The sequence below is a fragment of the Saccopteryx leptura genome, chromosome 3, assembly GCF_036850995.1.
Source record: "Saccopteryx leptura isolate mSacLep1 chromosome 3, mSacLep1_pri_phased_curated, whole genome shotgun sequence".
Taxonomy (NCBI): Eukaryota; Metazoa; Chordata; class Mammalia; order Chiroptera; family Emballonuridae; genus Saccopteryx; species Saccopteryx leptura.
In genome coordinates, this window is record NC_089505.1 from 247,569,934 (window position 1) to 247,594,886 (window position 24,953).

General features: G+C 42.4%; 1 protein-coding gene across 1 annotated transcript in view; it reads right to left on the minus strand.

Annotated features, from left to right (window-relative positions):
* ANXA4 (annexin A4) overlaps window positions 1-19,163 on the minus strand; it is a 64,138-nt gene extending 44,975 nt beyond the window's left edge. The window contains exon 1 of the mRNA XM_066378060.1: window positions 18,984-19,163. The gene's annotated coding sequence lies outside the window, so the exon portion shown is untranslated. The remainder of the gene's footprint in view (window positions 1-18,983) is intronic.
* Window positions 19,164-24,953: the final 5,790 nt, after the last annotated feature.

Sequence of the window (24,953 nt, forward strand, 5' to 3'; positions counted from 1 at the left end):
TTTTAGCCACTTATTCACAGCAGTGTGGGGGACAATAGTAATAATAATTTTGATCCCCAAATAATATGAAATATAATGTAAAATATATTTATGTAAAATATTCCTTCTCTAGCATCCCTACATATGTCAGTCTATTAGAGTTTTTAACTCTGCTCCAATGATCCCTTTGTCTAAAAGGCAGGGAGGTGGTGGGGGAGCAACAGCTCCTAGTAAATACTATTTTGCATTTTCTTAATTAATCTATGCAATAATCTTTAGCATCATTAAGGTTAGGAAAATAGAAAGAGTGCTGAGGGGGCCTAAATGATTTGGGGGGCCTAAATGATTTTCATTGGTGTCTGTGTTTTTGAACTATTCTGCCTATTAAATGCAGACAAACTGGATTCCCCTCCTCTCAAACCAGTGACCAGTGATGGTCATCTCCTAGCCGTTAGGCATTCTCCCTCTGGTCATGGGGCTCACTCATCCACGGGACAGGTCTGGCCACTGCTAAGTGACTCAGCATCAGGGAAGTGGCCTTGTATTCTTTGTCCTGAGCTTCACAGAACAGCTCCGTTTTCCTAGACAGACACTTCCACTGGGCACAAATCAAAGCATTTTCTAATAAACTTTAAAAAATATATAGCTACTCTGCCTTGTTTCTCTGAGTACTGTATTAAGCTTGCACAGTTTACTGCTTGAAATTTTTATACGTGGTTTTCCTTTGTTACCTGAGTGACTCCTAGCACCAGCTGTGAACTAGAGACCTTGGGAATTTTGGTGCGCTGATTTTTCATTGGTGTCTGTGTTTTTGAACTATTCTGCCTATTAAATGCAGACAAACTGGATTCCCCTCCTCTCAAACCAGTGACAATACAGAAACAAGAAGCTGATGTGCTAATAATGCTGATTATCTCGCAATCATGATATGATCGTTTCATTGATTTTCGTGTTCGCTCATTCAACAAACATGTAAATTCCTGCCCATGCCTGGTACTGTTTTAGGCACTAAAAGGCACACTTCAGTTTCTACCTATAAACCCTTCATATAGAAAATTATTCCATAAGCCTTCTCTGTTCAAGAGTAGCTTATCATTGCCCTGGCCAGGTAGCTCAGTTGGTTAGTGTGTCATGTCATTCTAATATGCCAAGGTTGTGGGATCGACCCCTGCTCAGGGCACATAAAAGAATCAACCAATGAATGCATAAATAAGTGAAAAAACAAACTGATCTCCTTCTCTCTTTGGCAAATAAATAAATATTTAAAAATAAAGAGTAGCCAACTAGTTAAAAATCCCTGGAGGCTGCTGGTGATAACTCAAGTTAGATTCACTTCCTACTGCAAGGACTCACTACAGCCTTTCTGAATGGTCATCTCCTAGCCGTTAGGCATTCTCCCTCTGGTCATGGGGCTCACTCATCCACGGGACAGGTCTGGCCACTGCTAAGTGACTCAGCATCAGGGAAGTGGCCTTGTATTCTTTGTCCTGAGCTCTGGAGCTAGTGTCAGAGGAGGTTAGAAATGATGACCCTTTTGATTATGTTTATCCTAGTGGTAGCCACATTAATATAAAAATAATTATATAACCCAGTGTGCACCAGCAGCAAGTGAAGGAAAAAAATGTCAGAAACAGCTCTTCTAGCTTTTGCTGTGAACCAAAATCATTACGGGATTTCCTTCAAAGCTATGGGTTCGCTCAGCTCTGACATGTTTTCCCAAGCCCTAGATGGCAGTTGCTTATGGTGTTATAAATAGTGACCCTCCAGACTTAAAACACGACTATTCCTTTGATCTCAGAGTCAATAAGATCAAATGTTTAGCTAACTACAGGTGAGACAGCAATTCCAAGGCTGAGATGTAAGTACACAAAGAAAGCGAGAATAGAAATTAGAGGGAATACTCGTCCCCTGGAAAGAGTTCATTTCCACCAGTGCCGAATTATCAGGGAGAGAAGACTTGAGAGAGTGCCCAGCCCACCCCTTCATTTTGTAGATAAGAAACAGCCCTGTCTACAGGTAAATGGTGGATCCACCTTGTGGGTAATGTGCATGGTAATAATATGTTGGGTTCACTTGTCTGACCCAAGGTCTGGCAGGTGCTGCCATTGTGGACAGAGCCACTAGGATGGGAGGATCCATGCCATCCTTCTACTGAGAAACAGTAATTTGAAGGTCTAGATCTGAGGTTGATGGAGCCCACTTCACAGCCTCGTTGCTAATTTCACATGACAGCCATTCAGACAGGCAGGACTTCCTCCTTCAAAGACTATATAATCTTTCATAACAGAGTGGCTAGAGTCCAGAGTCCAATCACATGGATTTATAAACCCCCCATACCCACTTCCTACCTGTATGATTTAGGGCTAGTTATTATTTCTCTGTACTTCCATTTCCTCATTGGTAACATGGAATTAATAGCAATACTTTATAAGGTTGTTGCAAAGATTAATCAAGCTATTATATCATGTAAAGTATAATACTTAGAAAGGTGCACACATTATGTACTCAACAAATGTTAGCTATTCTTTTTATTACTCTGCTCTCCAAGTATCTGCCACCGCTTTATAGTCTAGTGAGCTGTTTAGTGAGCTGTTTAAGGTGTGGGCTATCAACTCTACCCATATTAAAAACATCTGTGGTGTACAGAGTTCAGGCTTTTACATCTACAAACAAGTCAAACCAGATTTCCCTATGGTTCTTTTGGCCATCAAATCAATGAGGCTCTCTGTGTGTATGTCTGCCCTCTGAAAAAAGCATTGTCCCCATAGTTGGTCTGGACTCTAAGACAGCACCTTCCCCAGACTCTACTCACCAGATTCTCATACTGGGCCCCCAACTTTCCTGCTTCTAATTCTTAACAGTGCCTTGCACACAGTACAGTGCAAGAAATCCTTGCTGACTTTAACTGAACTAGTTGCTCCTGCAGCCATAGGACCAGTTTTAATTGCCTTGGCTCCTTGGGCTTCCCGAAGGCCTGGTCTCCAATAGGGGTCCTTTCCCCTACAGCCTTTCTGGGTCTTACCCACAGTCTTCTCTTCTCACCTTGTTTTTGAGCCCCATGGTATTCACAAGAAACATTCACTTAGTTTTGATTACTTTGGTCATGGTGGGGTTTATTGTATTCTCTACCTTGAGGCAGGCAGGGATTTCTTTTTTTTTTTTACAGAGACAGAGAGTCAGAGAGAGAGATAGACAGGGACAGACAGGCAGGAACGGAGAGAGATGAGAAGCATCAATCATCAGTTTTTCGTTGCGACACCTTAGTTGTTCATTGATTGCTTTCTCATATGTGCCTTAACTGTGGGCCTTCAGCACACCGAGCAACCCCTTGCACAAGCCAGTGACCTTGGATCCAAGCTGGTGAGCTTTGCTCAAACCAGATGAGCCCGCGCGCAAGCTGGCGACCTCAGGGTCTCGAACCTGGGTCCTCTGCATCCCAGTCCGACCTCTATCCACTGTGCCACCACCTGGTCAGGCAGGCAGGGATTTCTTAAGACACAAAAAAGAAATAAAAGACAATATTGATAAGCAAACCTTATTCTGAGTGAATGAAGCCAAATAAAGTTTTATATGAAATTCCAGAAGAGCAAAGCTTATATATACTGCTAGAAAGCACAAAGTGGCTGTCTGGAACCAGGAATTGGGGGTGGTGGTGAGCAGAGGAGGTACCAACTATAGAGGAGCTGAAGAGAAGGAACTTTAGGAGGTAATGGAAATTTTCCTTATCTTGACTGGGGTAGCAGTATCCAGATATGTACATTTGTCAAAACTCATTGAACTCACCTCAAACCCATTAGGGTGGCTTCTATAAAGCAAAACAGAAAATAACAAGTGTTAGTGAAGATGTGGAAAAACTGGAACCCCTTGTGCACTGCTGGTGGATGTATAAAATGGTACAGCCACTATGGAAAATAGTATGGTGCTTCCTCAAAAAGTTAAAATTAGAATAATTGTTATAGCCCTGGCCGGTTGGCTCAGCGGTAGAGCGTCGAACTGGCGTGCGGAGGACCCGGGTTCGATTCCCGGCCAGGGCACATAGGAGAAGCGCCCATTTGCTTCTCCACCCCCCCCTCCTTCCTCTCTGTCTCTCTCTTCCCCTCCCGCAGCCAAGGTTCCATTGGAGCAAAGATGGCCCGGGCGCTGGGGATGGCTCCTTGGCCTCTGCCCCAGGCGCTAGAGTGGCTCTGGTCACGGCAGAGCGACGCCCCAGAGGGGCAGAGCATCGCCCCCTGGTGGGCAGAGCGTCGCCCCCTGGTGGGCAGAGCATCGCCCCTGGTGGGTGTGCCAGGTGGATCCCGGTCAGGCGCATGCGGGAGTCTGTCTGACTGTCTCTCCCCGTTTCCAGCTTCAGAAAAATACAAAAAAAAAAAAAAGAATAATTGTTATATGATCCAGCAATTCCGCTTCCGGGTGAATATTCTAGTTATATATACTTCTGGATACATATATACGGAGGGAGTCTTTTAAAAAAATTAAAAGCAGGGACTCGGAGATAGTGTACACCTATGCTCACAGCAGCATTATTCGCAGTAGCCAAAAGATGGAAGCAGCCCATGTGTCAACTGACAAATGAATGGATAAACAAAATGTGGTGTGTGTATATATATATATATACACAATGATATAGGATCTTTTTTAGGAAGGAAATTTGACACATGCTACAACATGGATGAATCTTAAGGACATGATGCTAAGTAAAAAATGTCAGATACAAAAAGACAAATACTGTATGATTCCTCTTACATGAGGTACTTAAAGTGGTCAAATTCATAGAACAGAGAGTAGAATGGTGGTGCCAGGGGGTGGAAGAAGGGGCTAAAAAGGAGTTATATATAGTTTAGAAGGTACAGTTTTGTAAGATGAAAAGAGTTCTATAGTTGGATGTTGGTCATTGTTACACAACAATGTAAATATACTTAAAAATAATAAACTGTACAGTTAAGAACTATATACTTAAAAATGGTTACATTTTATCTTATGTGTATTTTACCACAATTTGTAAAAGTAATTAAAAAAAGCCAACTCCTTAAAACCATCCTTGTCAAACTAACCACTTAAAATCTTGTGTGTTTTATTATCTGTGAATTATACATCAATAAATTATTATACAAATATATAGCCCAAGAGACCAAGGTCTCAGCTTTGCAGGCCGACAGTGCCCTCTCAGGGAAGCATGCTGCTGTTACCCTTCATTGAGCAATATCCACCCTAGTAAATAATCTAAAAAGCCACATAACCTTTGCACAGCATCCTGGGTAAAATCATATGTGCTCAGGTGTAACAATTATTCAAAGAACAACATCTGTCCAGCATAGTTAGGCTTTGCCACGGGTTTCATTTTGTTCCCTGATTCATTTCCAGAGTTATTTTAGAATCAAAGGCCCTCAAGGAAATGTGAAAGGTCACTTAATTCCAAATCCTCCTTCTGAAATTCCATAAGTAAACTATTCTATGCAAATAAGAATCTGATGCAAGAATCTAACCAGTTGATCACAAACTGTTAGTATTAATCTCTAGCTCTTTTCTATTACCAGGAACTCTCAAAGGTCAAAATGCACTAGCATCAATTTGATAAAGGGGCCAACAACACACAATGGAGAAAAGAAAGCCTCTTCAACAAATGGTGTTGGGAAAACTGGAAAGCCACATGCAAAAGAATGAAACTCGACTACAGCCTGTCCCCGTGTACTAAAATTAATTCAAAATGGATCAAAGACCTAAATATAAGACCTGAAACAATAAAGTACATAGAAGAAGACATAGGTACTAAACTCATGGACCTGGGTTTTAAAGAACATTTTATGAACTTGACTCCAATGGCAAGAGAAGTGAAGGCAAAGATAAATGAATGGGACTACATCAGAATAAAAAGTTTTTGCTCAGCAAGAGAAACTGATATAAAAATAAACAGACAGCCAACTAAATGGGAAATGATATTTTCAAACAACAGCTCAGATAAGGGCCTAATATCCAAAATTTACAAAGAACTCATAAAACTCAACAACAAACAAACAAACAATCCAATAAAAAAATGGGAAGAGGACATGAATAGACACTTCTCCCAGGAAGAGATACAAATGGCCAACAGATATATGAAAAGATGCTCAGCTTCATTAGTTATTAGGGAAATGCAAATCAAAACTACAATGAGATACCACCTCACCCCTGTTAGATTAGCTATTATCAACAAGACGGGTAATAGCAAATGTTGGAGAGGCTGTGGAGAAAAAGGAACCCTCATTCACTGTTGGTGGGACTGTAAAGTAGTACAACCATTATGGAGGAAAGTATGGTGGTTCCTCAAAAAACTGCAAATAGAACTACCTTATGACCCAGCAATCCCTCTACTGGGTATATACCCCAAAACCTCAGAAACATTGATACGTGAAGACACATGTAGCCCCATGTTCATTGCAGCACTGTTCACAGTGGCCAAGACATGGAAACAACCAAAAAGCCCTTCAATAGAAGACTGGATAAAGAAGATGTGGCACATATACACTATGGAATACTACTCAGCCATAAGAAATGATGACATCAGATCATTTACAGCAAAATGGTGGGATCTTGATAACATTATAAGGAGTGAAATAAGTAAATCAGAAAAAAACAAGAACTACATGATTCCATACATTGGTGGAACATAAAAATGAGACTAAGAGACATGGACAAGAGTGTGGTGGTTACCAGGGGTGGGGGGAGGGAGGACAGGGGGAGAGTTAGGGGGAGGGGGAGGGGCACAGAGAACTAGATAGAGGATGGCGAAGGACAATCTGACTTTGGGCGAGGGGTATGCAACATAATCTAATGACAAAATAACCTAGACATGTTTTCTTTGAATATATGTACCCTGATTTATTAATGTCATCCCATTACCATTAATAAAAATTCATATAAATAAAAATAAATAAATAAAAAATAAATAAAATAAAAAAATGCACTAGCATCACCTCGGGCCTCTCTCCCTGTGAATCACAAACTACAAGTTGCCATATCCTGAGATCCAAATCCCAAGGTTGAACAGTACTCTTGTCTCAGCAATCAGAAGTCTTACTGATAAAACAAGAGGAGCACCTCATTAGGAAAAAGAACCTCAAATCTAGCACCTGGCCTTTATTTTATAATCTTTCCCAAAGAAACTAAATCTACTCCATCTTTCTTTACAAAACACTTGTGATGCAGAAAGGGAATAGATAGACTGGACCCAAATAAGAAACTAAATACTATCATCTTCCTTTATTCATGGTTTCGCTTTCTGGGGTTTCAATTGCCCACGGTCAAACACAGTCCAAAAATATTGAATGAGGCCCTGATCAAGTAGCTCAGCTGGTTAGAGCATCATCTAGATATGCCAAAGTTGTGGGTTTGATCCTCGTTCAAGGTATATACAAGAATCAACCAATGAATGCATAAATAAGTGGAACAACAAATTGATGTTTCTCTCTCTGTCTCTTCTTCCTTTCTCTCTAAAATTAATCAATAAATAAAATTTAAAAATAAGGAAAAATTAAGAATGAATGAAAAATTCCAGAAATAAACAATTCATAAATTTTAAATTTTGTGCAGTTCAGAGTAAAACAATGAAATATTGCACCATACCACTCTGTCCCACCCAAGACATGAATCAACCTTTGTCTAGTGTATCCATGCTGTATACACTACCTACTGTTGGTCACATAGTTGCTATCTCAGTTATCAGAAAGAGAGAGAGAGAGAGAGAGAAAGAGGGAGGCCACATTCACATGACTTTTATTACAGTATGTTGTCATAATTGTTCTATTTTATTATTAGTCATAGTTGTTCATCTCTTACTGTGCTTAATTTACAAATTAAACTTTATCATAAGGATGTATGTATAGGAAAAAACATAGTATATATCAGGTTTAGTACTATCTGCAGTTTCAAGCACCCATTGGGAGTCTTGGTCTATATCCCCCATGGATAAGGGAGGGCTACTGTACAGGAGAGAGGGTATCGCAGTGAGTCAGTGAGAAAGCCAGACATTCAGCCAGGCTTCCTGTTTGTTGCCTTACTAGGTCTTATTTGCCTGTAGGTAAAAGAACAGGTATTATGCAGCCCAGTCATTTCCCTACCAACACCACCACTTCTGTCTGCCCATGAAGGAAGAAAACACTTCCCAGATGAACAGGAAAAGCAGCTGGGTTTCCCTTCATAGATTTAGCCTTGGAGATCTGGAAGTGAGCTGAGAATAAACACTGGTCTCAAGTGTTCCATTTTAGTCTGATGCCTCCCATGCTCTGCAAATATTCTAGCTTTGTGGGCAACAGCCCCTCCCCCGGACCAGCCACTCCGTCAGTGGGCCAGGGCAGCGTCCTATTTCCAAATCTTTCCAGAATCCAAGTTGACTCTGGCAGAAGAATACCAAAACAGAACTGTTAAAATCTTCCACAAGGGATTTCTGATTCACAGAAGGAACTTACTATTTCTGATCCAGCCTCTCCAAAATTTTTCATTAAAAACCTCATGAAGGCATGGGAAGGCAAAGGAAGAAAGTCATGACAAAACAGAAAAGACAAGGACTGACATGAGATACTGTCAGAAGATGAGAAGAACAAACTAATTTAAGGGAGAGAGAGAGAGAAAGAGAGAGAGAGAGAGAGAGAGAGAGAGAGAGAGAATGTGTGTGTGAGAGACACACACACACACAGAGAGAGAGAGAAGTCATACCTCTCCATCAGCTCTGTATGATGATGTGGGGACCCAATAAAGAAAACCCCACTCCAGCCTACTCACTCTCAAACCAGCCAAGAGGTGTTGGGGTGGACACTGCGGTGGTAGATGCAGGGAGAGATGACCAATGTGAAGAACCCTGGCAGAGATGCATGTTAGGAAGTACTATACAAATACATATATATAAATTTTTATTTTTTTTAATTTTCAGCTCAGGCATTGGGAGTAGGAAAAGATGCCACCTTGGAAAGGCAGAGAAGAACAAAGGGAAAACCAGCTTGAAACTGGGAACTGAACCAGGCACTATACAAACAACTTTCTCTCCTGCTTAAAGCTGATGTCAACACAAAAGGTGCACAGCTCGGGGCTAACGTGTTCTGCTCACTGTGTTTATTGACAGGCACAGTCTCTATACCTGAACTGAACCTCGGCACACATATGGTTACTGAGCAATTGAAATTCAGCCAGTGTGATTAAGAAACTGAATGTTTAATTTTGTTTAATTTTAAATTTAATTTTTTGCCTTGGCCAGAGAGCATCATCCCTATCTGCCAAGGTTGTGGATTCAGTCTCTGCTCAGGGCCCACAGTGGAACAGATCAATGCTTCTGTCTGTCTGTCTGCCTTGTCTCCCTTCCTCTCTCTCTAAAATCAATCAATAATTTTTTAAATTTATTTCTATTTTTTTAGTGAGAGAGAGAGAGACAGACAGACAAGAAGGGAGAGAGATGAGAAGCATCAATTCTTCATTGCAGCTCCTAGTTGTTCACTGATTGCTTTCTCTATATGCCTTGACGGGGGGAGGGGAGCTCTAGCAGAGCAAGTGACCTTGGTCTTCAAACCAGTGACCTGTTGGGTTCAAGCCAGAGACCATGGGGTCATGTCTATGATCCCATGCTCAAGCTGGCAACCCTGCGCTCAAGCTGGTGAACCCACACTCAAGCCAGCAACCTTGGGATTTCTAACCTGGGTCCTCAGCATCCCAGGCTGACGCTCTATCCACTGTGCCACTGCCTGATCAGGCAATCAATAAATTTTTTAAACATTTTTTAAATTTTAATTTTAGGCCCTGGCCAGTTGGCTCTGTGGTAGAGTGTCTGCCTGGTGTGTGGATGTCCTGGGTTCAATTCCTGGTCAGGACACACAGGAGAAGTGACCTCTTCCTCACCTTCTCCATTCTCTCCATCTTTCTCTTCTTCCCCTGCAGCCATGGCTCAGTTGGAGCAAGTTGGCACTGGGCTCTGAGGATGGCTCCATGGCCTTTCCTCAGGTCTAAAATAGCTTAGTTGCCAAGCAATAAAGCAAGGATCCCAGATGAGCAAAGCATCACCCTGTAGGGGGCTTCCCAGGTGAATCTCAGTCAGGGTGCATGTGGGAGTCTGTCTCTCTGCCTCCCTGCTTCTCACTTAGAAAAAAAAATTAATTTTAAAAATTGAAACAGTATAAAACATTTTTCCATAACACACAACTTTAATGTTTTGGTCAGGTTGCATTTCACTTTAACCATTCTTTGCATTGTATAGTGCACAAGCCTGGCACAATGCATTTATTCTAGTATTACACCTAGTCACACTACCAATTTAGTTGGTGTCAATAGATTTATTTTCTTTCAATAATATTTTCTTTTTGTACTGCTGCAACATTTTAAATGTGTTTATTTGAATATGTTTTAAAGACAGCACGAGTTACAGTGATATCTATGTAAATTATAATTTGTAATTAAATTTAAATACTTATTATTTTAATTGTAACAAATTATTTTAATTTCCAGTTAAAAAAATAAGTATGGACACACTTTAAATTTAAAAATCAAGGCATGTCTCTAATATGGAATGGAGTGGAGAGGCAGAAGTATTATGACTGGCACCATAAAGAAAAAGAGATTGGATTAGCATAAGAGTTAGAGAATTAACTTGGACAGGTGCAGTTTTAAAAGTGTTATGCTGTTAGTTTCTTTTTATTTTATGTGAGAGGAAGGGAGATGTAAGACAGACTTCCCGCATGCCCCCCAACCTCGTGGATCCACATGGCAACCCCAGTCTGGGGCCAATACTCGAATCAACCAAGCGATCCTAGCACCTGAGGCCGATGCTCGGACCAACCAAGCTATCCTCAGCACCCAGGGCCAGCATTCAAACCAATCAAGCCACTGGCTACAGGAGGCAAAGAGGGAGAGAAAGGGGAGTGTGTGTGGGAGAGAAGCCAATGGCCACTTCTCCTGTGTGCCCTGACCCAGGATTGAACCCAGGACGTTCATACACCGGGCCGACGCGCTACCCACTAAGCAAACTGGCTAGGGCATGCTTTTAGTTTCAAAGTCAATCAATTCTTCTAAAAGAAGAAAAATCAGTTTTTTCAACATAGATACAACTATGAGAGGAAAATTATTTTTTGGTACTCAATTCAGATATTGGAAAAATGTTTAAAAAATGGGTAAGTGAATCTACATAAAAACTAAATTTCATGAAATCTAAATACAGATCAAGTATTTCTTTTTTTTTCTTTTTTTTTTTTTTTTTTTGTATTTTTATGAAGCTGGAAACGGGGAGAGACAGTCAGACAGACTCCCGCATGCGCCCGACCGGGATCCACACGGCATGCCCACCAGGGGCGACGCTCTGCCCACCAGGGGGCAATGCTCTGCCCCTCTGGGGCGTCACTCTGCCGCGACCAGAGCCACTCTAGCGCCTGGGGCAGAGGCCAAGGAGCCATCCCCAGCGCCCGGGCCATCTTTGCTCCAATGGAGCCTTGGCTGCGGGAGGGGAAGAGAGAGACAGAGGAAGGAGGGGGGCGGGGTGAAGAAGCAAATGGGCGCTTCACCTATGTGCCCTGGCCGGGAATCGATCCCAGGTCCCCCGCACGCCAAGCCGACGCTCTACCGCTGAGCCAACCGGCCAAGGCCAAATCAAGTATTTCTGATAGAAATTTAGCATCAAATTTAGATGTTATGTCAATGTAAAACACACAACAAATTGTAAAAAGTTAGTATAAAAAGAGGACTGTAAAATATCTCTTAATAATATTTTATAATTATATTATATATAATATGTGACTACACATTGAAATTATAATACTTGAGTATATTGGGTAAAAAAATGACCAGCATAATATCAATAAATCCTCTGAGACTAAAGATTTTGGCTTACATAATAAAGATTTTGGCTTTGACTCAGCACATCAAGGTCAAGATTAATTTTCTACGATCATTCTTTTCTTCCATCACTCTATTTAATTAAATGGCAAGAGATTTTAGATTTTAAAACACACAGGCATTTAAGAGACCTTACCAAATCATATGCAAACATCATTCTTTTCACTACTGCTTGGTTTCAACTAAATTACTTTTTTCCATAAAAATAGAATCCTCCAGGATGAATTCTTCTAGACGAAATGAAGAGTATAGCAGAAATCATAGAAAATTTAATAGCAACACCTCAAGAAATCACAGAAAAGATGAAACAGAAAATGCTGGTTAGCTATTAATTTATTTTTAATATTAAAAATTAAAAATGTACATGGCAGAAAATTTGTTGTTTGGTTTAATTTCTGTTTTAGCAACTTCTGCTCTCTTTCAGCCATTATTATTTAAGTTGCCTGGATGATCTCACTTATATGTGAAATCCAATGAACAAAGTAAACAGAAATGGAATAGAGGCAGAGGTGGGGTCACAGGGAGCAGAGGGACAGCTGTCAGAGGGAAGGGGGATAAGGGGATGGGATCAGAGAAGGTGATGGATTAGTGAAACTATATATACATAACACAGAGATACAGATAACAGGACAGCAAATCCCAGAGGGAAGGGGGGAGGGAGTTAGGGGGAAGGGGGCAAAAGGGGTGTAATGGAGGACACGGGGGTAAGGGGTAAGGGGGTGTTATATTGAGTGGGACACTTGAATCCATGTTAACACAATAAATTAAAATTAATAAAATTTTAAAAAGAGTACATAGGTTTCTTATTAAGTTGACTTTAAGCACTGAAAAGGACATTTGAAAATAATGCTTAGATCATATACTTTCTTTTTTTCCCTTTCTCCCAGAGACTTTTATTATTATTATTATTATTATATTTATTAATTTTAGCAAGAGAAGAAGAGAGAGAGAAAGAGAGACAGTAACAATTTGTTCCTGTATGTGCCCTGACCGGGGATCAAACTAGCAACCTCTGTGTTTCTGGATGATGCTCTGGCTAACCAACTGAGCTATCCGGCTAGGGCAAGAACTTATACTTTCATTTTCTGTTTATTCTAATCTTATAGCACAATTGTGATCATAGTGTGTATATAATTTTGTGTTCTGCTCTCCTCTTCATTTTCCATTTTCCATACAATCACCATATTTATCATTTTACTAATTTTATACTCCATCATCATATTGATATAATTTTTTCAATGTCTATACTACTAGTTGTTCAAGGTTTTTTTCATACCATGATAGCAATCTTTATAATAATTATCTTTGTGTATATATATATATATGTATGTATGTAGATAGATATTTTTTAAATTTTAATCAGAGGAGAAGAGGCAGAGAGACAGACTCTTGCATGCGCCTGGACTGGGATCCACCCGGTGTTGGGCAGATAAAATATATTATGCTCACTTTGTTAAAGATGGTGCTGCCCACGTGGAAGCCGTTGCCCAGGTGATATTGTGTGTTGGGGGCAGGCTGTGGGCAGGCAGGATCCTTGTAGCCTGGGGCTTGGTTTTAGGACTAAGCCTTTCCCACCCTTTTTGATGTGGAGTGGTACAATCCCATCATGCCTCAGATAAGTGACTTTGTATTAGAGACTTCCCTATTTTGTATATTGGATTAAAGGTTTTGATTTCTGCACTATAAAGTAGGGCAGACCGGGAGCTTGCTCTCTCGGTTCCTGAGATGAGCATTAGAGGAGAGAGAAGGTTGGAGAGCAGAGTAAGGCCACATGGAGGCCAGGAAAAGCAGCCAAGATGGTGGAGTGCTGAAAGAGAAGTCAGTTAGTGCAGAGTTTGTGCAGAGAGAAGGAGATGGGGAACAAAGGAGAATAAAGCTGGTGAGGTAGACACCTTTGATTCTAGGAAACTCGGATAAGTCAGTAGCTTTGTGAGCGCTGAATGAGTGGGTTTTGGAGCCCCATGTGTGTTTTTACTTGCACACTGGGTTCAAGCTAGGATTAAAGCTAATGGCCCACCAGTTCGTGGCTCTGTTGTTTCATTACTATCTGTCCGAATCCTATGTAAACCTGCATGGGCTGGGCGGCTGTGACGGTGGCAGTGGATACTGGCTTTACACCTGGCAAGCTGTGTCTGGAGTTGATGCTCTGCCCATCTGGAGCTGTTGCTCCATTGCAACCAGAGCCATTTTTTAGCACCTGAGGCAGAGGCCATGGAGCTATCCTTAGCGCCCAGGCTAACTCACTTAAGCCATGGCTGCAGGAGGAGTACAGAGAGCGAGAGTGAGAACAAGAGCAAGAGAGAGAGAGAGAGAAGGGGGAGGTGTTGAGAAGCAGATGGTCGCTTTTCCTGTGTGCCTGGATTGGGAATCGAACCTGGAACATTCACATGCCAACACTGTACCACTGAGCCAACTGGACAGGGTGTAGATATTTTTTAACCTATTCCTTGTGATAGAATTATAATGACAATGAATATTTCTAGTTGCCCTCCAAATTTATAAGTCTACCCAAAGCCCAGCCAGCTATTAACTTGCTTGCTTTGTTTATTCATAATTTAATATTTAGGTGGAAGACTGAACCCTATTATTGGTTTAACTTACTTTTTTTAAATTAGTTGAAGTAACACTAAATCTTTCTCTTTTTTTCTTACTTGTATCCTGTTTTGTGAATTATTTGTTTGCATTTTTTGCCCATTTCAAAGATCTTGATGCTTTGCTAACATTTATAGAAATTATGCATATATTGTAAAATTTAATATTTTATATTTAAAATGTATCATTAAGTATTTTTCTAATTTAATATTCTCTTTTTAGTATAGTAAAAATTTGGAAGAAAATTTAAAATCATACTCACCCATATTTTTTTGTGTGCTCCCTCTTATTACTTCAATAGCTAAAAAATCTTTTTCTGACTGACCAGGCGGTAGTACAGTGAATAGAGCATCAGTCTGGGATGCTGAGGACCCAGGTTTGAAACCCCCAGGTCACCAACTTGAGTGTGGGGTTGCCAGCTTGAGTGTGGGATCATAAACATGACCTCATGGTCACTGGCTTGAAGTCCAAGGTCACTGGCTTAGCCCAAGGTCGCTGGCTTGAATAAGGGGTCACTGGCTCAGCTGCAGGCCCCAGGTCAAGGCACATATGAGAAAGCAAACAATGAACAACTAACGTGCTGCAACTATGAGCTGATGCTTCTCATCTCTTTCCCTTCCTGTCTGTCCCTATATCTCTCTCGTGTGCGTGCTAAAATATATACAGCCTCATCATTTTTATCTACAAAAATGGTAGCATATCACACAAACATATTTTTAAGGGAAAAAAATATCTTTGATATCATCCTATATTGATTCTTATTAATCTGCATTACTTTTATTTTATTTTTTTAATCTGCATTACTTTTAAAGAGCTGCATAATATCGCACTGTGTGGATATTCCATAATTTAATCAGCCTCTTACTGATAGATATTTAAGTCATTTATAACCTTTTGCTGCTACAATAGAGGCTGGAATGCTTGGGGCTGATGATACCACTGGGCTTGTACCTAGAAAAGGCCCCCTCCAGGAGAGATAGCTCAATTACAGGTAAGTCAGGGACCGCCCTCCCTCTCACCACAGCCTCCCTCTACTTTAGTTTCTAATAATAACTTACTATTACCTCTTGGAGGGGGGGATGTGAGTGCCCTAAACCAGAGTTTTGAATCCATAGTGATTCTTTGGCCATTTCTGGGAATTTCTACTCTATTACAAGTCAGGTTGCTCGTGTTGCATTATATCTAGGCCTTAAAGGGTTAATGGTGTTGAGGTGGAAAGTTAAATGTCTTTTTCAGTGTAATTAACAGTCTGGCCTTTAGCTGCAATTTATTTCTGTTGCTAATTATGGACAAAACATTTACTATGGTTTTTATGTCTAGCAGTCCAGACCAAGAAGCAATATGGAAATTTTCTCACCTCAAACATCTTGAACCTTTAAAACAAATTCTTCAGAGGTGGTGGCTCAGGTTCCCATAACAAAAACTCTCAGTCCAGGCCAAACACAACTGAATACCAGTAAGTCACTCCCAGAAAACCAACAGGCCTTCAACAGGAATCTTAAATTCCTCAGGAAAGTAAACTTTATTTTTATTTGTTTGATTTACATAAACTGTAAAATAATTACATAATATAATACCCATCATCTCATATTTACTCTTTTATCAACTTTCTTATATATCATATGGCAGTGTTAACGATCTCCATGATACTGTATTGGACATTATATCCCTACTTCTTATTTACCTTAGGGAAATTAATATTAATATAGTAATCCACCTCAGTTTCAATGAAGTTTAAAAACAAACAAAAATCACTTTTGTAGGAAATCCAATTTGGTCTAGAGGTGTTGAGCACTGTATAACTACTGGGTGAATTGGATGTAATAGGTGTAATAAAGAGGCATAACAAAGAGCTTGAAAATGGGGACAATTTCAGCAATTACCACATTATCTAGAGTTTATAGCATAATGACAGGCCTCTTTACTTACCAAGCATGCACATATTCATATAAGTGTTTTTGAAGCTTAGTTTGTCAAAGCAAGGTCCAAGAAACTCCTGAATTACAATCATCCAGGGAGTCAATTAAATACGCAGATTTCTGGGTCTCACTTTGTCATACTAGATATGAATTTTTTGGAGATTTTGGCAAAAATCTGCATGTTATGCAAGCTTCCTGGAGGGTGTACCTGAAGTTTGGAAACTATGGCTTTAGAAGTCATCTTATGGCCCTGGTGGTGGCTCAGTGGATAGAGCGTCAGCCTGGCATGTGGATGTCCCAGGTTCCATCCCTGGTCAAGGCACACATGAGAAGTGACCATCTGCTTCTCTTCCCTTCCCTCTCCCCCTTCTCTCTCTCTTTTCCTATCACAGCCAGTGGCTTAATTGGTTCCGTGGGTCCTGGGCGCTGAGATAGCTCGCTTGATTCAAGCATCGGCCCCAGCTGAGGGTTGCCGGGTAGATCCGGGTTGGGGCGCTGTGGGGGTCTGTCTCTCTATCTCCCCTCCTCACTTAAAAAAAAAAAAAGGAGTCATCTTAGTTTAGCCTACTAGCTTTTCACAGCTTCATCAGAAAAGCCAGTGGATACCTCTGTCTAGATAATGTGTGGTAAGAGCTCTTGCCAACTCCAAGCCCACCCAACCTACAGGTTTCATAAGTCACTTCCTTATATCTAACCAGAAGCTACTATCTAAAAAAACTCCTACACAGCTCTGCCCAGCACCATAAAGAGTGAGTTTGATTCCCTTATCCACATGTCAAGCCCCTCAAGCATTTAGGGTCATTAACATGTGTCCCCCTACCCACCTCAATCTGCCCTCACTAGTGGAAACAGCTTCAGTTCTTTTAACTACAATATATCTTACATGTCAGCTTGACAAGAAGAAAATTAAAAAGAAGAGAAATATTTGATTAAGATTTAGTTAATAAGCCAGGGAGCCACAAATCCAAACCTCAAGTCACTATGAACCAAGCACTGCTGGAGCCATAGTAAAGCAAAGCAACTAAATCTGTTTATAGTGGTCAGATCCTCAAGGACCACAACTGGGAGCCTTGGGACCCTCATCTGTAAAACCAGGTGAACAACCCCATCTCAAGTTGAAATAAATATTAAGTGAGTAACCTAGGATGACTCTTGCTCCAAGTCCCTTCAGGGAAGACGCAGAGAGCCTACCAAACTGCCCTCATAAGTAACCTAATTGCAGTGAAAACAAGCCCTTGAGGGCTAGAGTTTTTTAAGTTTCTTGTTCTACATGAAAAAAGGTATCTAAACTTTGAATTTTCCTCCAAAACGTATCTGTGATTATATACAAAGTGCTTTTATCCTCAAATATTTGGGTCAAGTTGACACCCAAGGAAAATCCCCCCATCCCTTACTATTCTGAAGCTTTAGGTACTCCCTGGCATGCCACCTACCATCCCCGGTGCCTGCTGCTCACCTCCATCTCCCCTGGAGAAGAGCAGGCCTCCTCAGTCTACAAGCAGATGAGCAAGATGGGGAAAACAAATGGGTGGCTGGACATAGACATGACCAAAGTAATGCGCCACGAGAGAGGAGTCTGGGGATGACCAGGAGGCTGTCTTCATTTTCTGACAACTGATGTGGTTCGACTTGTCTGTGTTTGAAATTGCTTTCAGAGAAATTACCCCTAACAAAGGCATCTAGGAGGAAAATTCAGAGACACACTTGATTTAGTAGGTGTGTGTTGGTGCAAACGTGCGTATCTGTGTATGTCCCCAAAGCAATAGAAGTCTGACCTAAGCTGAACGTAGGGGATCTGGCCTTGGCCATACAAGGCTTGGGAAGTAAGTAGGTCCTTGTGTGGCTATGATTACCCATTTTCTAAATCCTGTCTCCTTCCTCTCCTGCTTGCTCTTCCACCTCTCTGTCATCTGAGAAGTCCCTGACTTAAATATCAATAGAGTTATTTGCAATGTATGGAGGAGATGGAAGGTTCCAGAATTGATGGACAATGTGATGGATCATTTAGAGGAGGGGATCTTATCCATTTTCTCCACAAAAGTTGGGCAGATAGCTGAAAAGCAATAACCTCTTTGGTTCTAATGTCTCCAGCTGGTCAAAGCCATGACAAAGAGTGAGACTAAGCCACTGGCAGATTCAAGTGATGATTCCCATAAAAACACAGAGTCTCATGTGCCAAGTAATGTGCTGGAGGTATGAGATACACAAGAAGGAGAGAAAAGATAAGAAATCAGGAAAAGAAGTTTCTTAAAAGGAGCAAGGAAAGAATTAAAAAGCAAAACTTGGGTGTTGAACTGAGCCACCTCCAGGAGAAATGAACTCAATCCTTTGTTTTTAATGTCCAAACCCAGCACAGTGCTTGGCACACGAACTCAATAAATGACAACTGCGGTCTCGGACTGGAATCCTGAGCTGCGTGAACTGCACTGGAGGTCCTTCTGGATAAAGGCGGTGTCTGCCTCTCGTCCACCCGGAGCGAGTCCCGACCCGCGGCCTCCCGCTCCACCCAGTGCTGCTCGGGCTCGACCGCCCACAGGCTAGCAGGGGAACCCCTTCCTGGGCGCCGCGCGGGCCGGCTTTCCCCGCGAGGAGCCCTTGGGCTGCCGCGCGCCCTTCCCTGAGCGCAGGACCCCAGGCCCTGGGTCTCCTTACCGATCGTGCCGGAGCAGGGCTGCGCTTGTCCTCAGCTGCTAAGGAGATCACACCCTTGTCGGGGCTGGGCAGCCGATCTTATCCCGGGCAGTCCCGCCCCAATACGGGGTGGAGACTGAGCCTTAGTTCCTGGTCGTCCCTCTGCCCACGAGACCGGAAAATCGTCTGGGACGGAGCGCACCTGCAGCTGGGGACCGGGACTGCCTCGCCCCCAAGGTGGGGGCTAAACCCGGCCAGTGCCTGCTCCCCGGCCAGTCCCGCTCCCCCATTGCCTGGATTTCCCAGCCGCCGGCACCGCCCAGCCCCGCTCCTGCCCGGCAGTGTCGGAGCCCCTGTACTCTTCGCGTCTCCGGTGTCCGGGCGCCACCACACCGTCCGCGATCCCGCCGCACCCTGCTCGGCGCTGGAGCCGAGAGTCCCGCCTCTAGTCCAAGAAACTGCACTCCCTCACTACAGGGCTCAAATCACAATGACACATTTCATTATCCTCTTGCACACTAAACATACATTACTAAAGTTCCCAGTAGTTCCACTTTCTCTTGAGAAAAATTTAGTTTCTTTCCTTGGGGAAACCATTGGAGATAGGAGTTAGTGGCAGTCCCAGCTTTCCCTCTTCATCTGTTGGATTACCAGGGTTTGGTACTAGCCAGCCGCTCCTGGGTTCGGCCTTGGCACGCATTCGCCGTAATACAGTTTGATGGGTTCATATCTGCGTCCCCGACTGGACACAAACCTCTCGAAAGCACTGAGTCTAGGTCGTCTTTGCACCTGCGCCTGTATGTTTCCCGCACTGTAGTAAGTGCTCAGTGAATGCTGCAAAATGAATCCGCTGAGTCTACAGACAAATTCCGATTTTAACAAAGTGTGGGTAGCTTTGGAGAGTATGTTTGCTATCCAACAGACCAAGTGGCTATTAACACCCTTAAAGACGGAGAGGTAACGTTAAATTTCATTCAGATGTAGCTAAAGGAGGTGGTATGACATAGTTACAAGCCAGGATCAAACAGATGTGGATTTAAACCTGATTTTGTCCCTTTTCTGTGCTTGAAAACTTAAAGTTTCTGAGCTTCAGTTTATAAAATAAGAAGGAAGTAAAATTAACAGGACAAACAGTAGAAAAAGAATAAAATAAGGATAATTTGTTTCCTCAGACAGATCAGAGAGACTATTACATCCCTTTAAAAATAATGATTAGGCCTGACCTGTGGTGGCGCAGTGGATAAAGCATCGACCTGGAAATGCTGAGGTCGCGGGTTCAAAACCCTGGGCTTACCTGGTCAAGGCACATATGGGAGTTGATGCTTCCAGCTCCTCCCCCCTTCTCCTCTCTGTCTCTCCCCTTCCCCCCCCCCCCCTCTGTCTCTCCCTCTCCTCTCTAAAATGAATAAAAAATTTTTAAAAAATAACGATTAGGTAACCATAAAAAGAAAAATAGTGAAGAATGGAGCAATGTTGTTAGCATCCTACTGAAACCCTTTCTAGGCAGGTGCACCCAGCTTATAGCCTCCCCTCTCCCCATAACTCCCCCAAGACTGGGTTGGGAAGCCAGTCTGAAGATCAGATACAAAAAGCCAGAAATAAACCTGTGATTCTCTTCATATTCCTGGGCTCCCATGAGCTTAGGATGAGGTTAGATTTCAGCAGAAACGACACCTTTGCTCTGCTTCCTCCTCTGCACTATCCTTTTTCACTTAGTTTCTCTTGAGAATATCCCTTCACTAAGGCAGTTACACCAGGGAATCCCTATCTCGACTCTGCTTCAAGGAACTGGACCTAAGACAGTGTTTTAAAAATTAATGTAATTGTTGAAATGAAAGACTCAAAGGGGCCTTTAAATTAAAGATAACAGAACACATGCATTTGCTTCAGCTCCCTCTGGAAATCCATCTACAAAGAGAGTAGTTTTGTTTCGTTTTTAATCTCACAAGGACAAAGGAACAAGAGAGGGAAAATAACAGAATTCTGGAAACCCAGAAAGCAGATTGGCAGGTGATAATGGACTTTCACAGACCTGAGAAAACTGACTTCTAAGCCAAGAGTAGGGAAAGTCGAAAAGCAATGCGATATTGTAGAATTTCTCAGGATACACAGGAATTTGCTGCATCCGGTAGTCTGAAAGTGGATATTTAGTTAAAACTTAAAAACAGGAGGATTTTTTTGCAAGGTGTACAGGAAGCCATCAGACTCCACATCCCCTTCCCATACTGCACAGCTGCCACTGCTCCTGTCCCACTTAGGTGGAAAATTGGAAATGTTCTCTGGGGGTGGGGGTGGGGGGGGTAAAGCAGAGGGTCTCCAACATGGAACATTTCAGGTATAGTTCAAGCACTTTGGTTATCTAAGGCTGCCTAACAAAATATCCCAAAACTTGGTGACTTAAAACAATGACCTCCCTGGCCGGTTGGCTCAGCGGTAGAGCATTGGCCTAGCGTGCGGAAGACCCGGGTTCGATTCCCAGCCAGGGCACACAGGAGAAGCGCCCATTTGCTTCTCCACCCCTCCGCCGCGCCTTCCTCTCTGTCTCTCTCTCCCCCTCCCGCAGCCAAGGCTCCATTGGAGCAAAGATGGCCCGGGCGCTGGGGATGGCTCTGTGGCCTCTGCCTCAGGCGCTAGAGTGGCTCTGGTTGCAACATGGCTACGCCCAGGATGGGCAGAGCATCGCCCCATGGTGGGCGTGCCGGGTGGATCCCGGTCGGGCGCATGCGGGAGTCTGTCTGACTGTCTCTCCCTGTTTCCAGCTTCAGAAAAATGCAAAACAAACAAACAAACAAACAAAAAAACAATGACCATTTTATTATATCTCATGATTTTGGGAGTCTGAATTTGCATAGGACTTGGCTGGGCAATTCTTCTGTTCCATGTGGCATCAACAAAGGTCACTTGGTGGTACTCAGCCGGCATATTATGGGCCAGCCTGGAGGATTCACTCAAGTCTGGCACCCTGGTAAGGATAGCTGGAAGGTTCATCGCATCTGGCACTGTTGAACAAAACCTACATATGCTTTTCCCACAAGGCAGTCTCAAGGTAATTGATTTTCCTACAGAAGTCTCAGGGCTTCCACAAAGCATACTCTAACAGGGGTCTCCAAACTTTTTACACAGGGGGCCAGTTCACTGTCCCTCAGACCATTGGAGGGCTGCCAAATACAGTGGTCCTCTCACTGACCACCAATGAAAGAGGTGCCCCTTCCAGAAGTGCAGTGGGGGCTGGATAAATGGCCTCAGGGGGCCACATTGTGGCCCGCGGGCCGGCCGTAGTTTGGGGACGCCTGCGAGATCCAGGAAGAAGTTACTGGGCTTCTTATTCTCTAGGCTTGGAAACCCCTGACTATTATTTCTGTTGCATTCTAGAGGCCATACAAAACACTGAGACTAGCCCAGATTCAAGGGAAGGGCTTTGTCTCTGAATGGGGTCAGGGGGCTAACAACAACAAAAAATGCCACCACCTTTAATCTACCACACAAGGCTAGGGAAACTATATGAAATTGAAGATTTATATGAAATTTAATATGATGAACATTGAGCTGCTTAGTTTTCTTCACTTGGCACCTAAAACACTGGCAGCTAGGATGAGGAGTTTGGAATACTGTACTCTTCCTTGGGGAGGAGTAAGGATCTAAGAGACTGCCATCAGTGAAACTGTAGCAATTCTTTAATGAATTCACTGTGTTCAAGCCCCACCCACTTACACACAAGTACAAAGCTTCCAGGCAGCATTTTAGATCTCACTCTTAGGCTTGCAAAGTAAAGCACAAACCAGTTAGTTATATTAAAATTTCAGATAAACAACAAATAATGTTTTATTAATGTACAAAATAGTTATTTATATATTTAAAATATGTCCTAAAGATTGCATGGAACAGGCTTACATTAAAAATTATTTAGTGTTTATCTAAAATTCAAATTTAACTAGGTGTCCTGTTTTATTTTATATTGCTAAATCTGGTACTTTTAAATAAAAGCAGACTGCTGAAGGTCATCAGTATTTAAGGGAAAGATTTGACATGAAACAGAAAAAAAGAAACTTAGAAGAAAGAGAAACTATATGGAGAGAAGAAAACTTTGAAAAATCTATTATCAAGATCCTTTGAGAAATAAAAATAGAATAAAATGGGCTAAAAATAGAATGATTTCTCAAAATAAGAACACTCAGAGAACCAAACAGCTCTTTTAAATTAAAAATATGATAGCAAAAAACGAAAACATTCAGTAGAGTGGTAGGATAAAGTTTAGGAAACATCTTAGAATGTATAGACAAACGTCAAAATGAAGAGGAAAGTGGTGCAGAGGGGGAGAATTCTCCTCCTTTTTAGTTTCTGCAGTTGGGCTAGTAATAATATAATAGTTTTGGCCCTGGCTGGTTGGCTCAGTGGTAGAGCATTGGCCTGGCGTGCGGGGGACCCAGGTTCGATTCCCGGCCAGGGCACATAGGAGAAGCTCCCATTTGCTTCTCCACCCCCCCCCCTCCTTCCTCTCTGTCTCTCTCTGCCCCTCCCGCAGCCAAGGCTCCATTGGAGCAAAAGATGGCCCGGGCGCTGGGGATGGCTCCTTGGCCTCTGCCTCAGGCGCTAGAGTGGCTCTGGTCGCAACAGTGCGAGGCCCCGGAGGGGCAAAGCATCGCTCCCTGGTGGGCAGAGCCTCGCCCCTGGTGGGCATGCCGGGTGGATCCCAGTCGGGCACATGCGGGAGTCTGTCTGACTGTCTCTCCCCGTTTCCAGCTTCAGAAAAATACACACACAAAAAAAATAATAAAAAAATAAAATAATAGTTTTGACACAAGACTAGATTAACAGCAGAAAAATCAATTTAATACATGCACACAGGAGGTCATAATATGATACTCAGATTTTAAAATGAGACTCAAAAAATGATTGAATCAGGTACCTTGTTATACTTGTAAACAAACATTAAATTTATCAGAAATTTGCAGAACAAAAAAAAAGCTAATGCTCATTAGAAAGGAATATAATTTGGGGTATTTATTCATGAAGAATTTAAATGAAGTAGTAAACTAGAAAAGAGGCATCATGATATGCTTATACAGACTTTTTGGCTCTGAGTTATTTAACTCTAGCAATAAGGGGTGTCTTCCAGGTGTGGGGAGAACCCCTTTTACATAGAAGATTTAATGTCTGCATTCAAGGAGGTAAGGGAGGGTCAAGGTGCCCTTCTGGCACTGACTGCTTGTCAAGTAAACTTTAATTCACAGAAATCAATATGCCATTCTGGGCTACTTTGGGGCGGCCTGTCTTGGGCCCTGACATAAGAAGAGATAAGAAAATTAGAAAGTCAGCCCAGGACATCTGGGAAACAGAGAAGAAAAAATCAATTAAATCATTTTATTTATTTATTTATTTATTTATTTTGTATTTTTCTGAAGCTGAAGAACCCTGCCTAATACAACTATCCTTTTTTTTTTTTTTTTCTGAAGTTGGAAACGGGGAGGCAGTCAGACAGACTCCTGCATGTGCCCGACCAGGATCCACCCGGCATGCCCAACAGGGGGCGATGCTCTGCCCATCTGAGGCGTTGCTCTGTTGTGACCAAAGCCATTCTAGCACCTGAGACAGAGGCCATGGAGCCATCCCCAGCACTCGGGCCATCTTTGCTCCAATGGAGCCTTGGCTGCAGGAGGGGAAGAGAGAGACAGAGAGGAAGAAGAGGGGGAGGGGTGGAGAAGCAGATGGGCATTTCTCCTGTGTGCCCTGGCCGGGAATCGAACCCGGGACTCCTGCATGCCAGGCCGACGCTCTATCACTGAGCCAACTGGCCAGGGCAGCAATTATTTATTTTTAAATATGCATTTCTATACTGCAAGTGCTTGTTGAGCCCAACCCAATGGACAAAAACAGAACCACACTAAGGAATATTATGATAAAATTTCAGAAGACTGAAGATATAGAAAAGATCTTAAAAGCACCCAGAAGGTTGTAAAAATGAAGTTTCATACAAAGGATCAAAAACCAGAT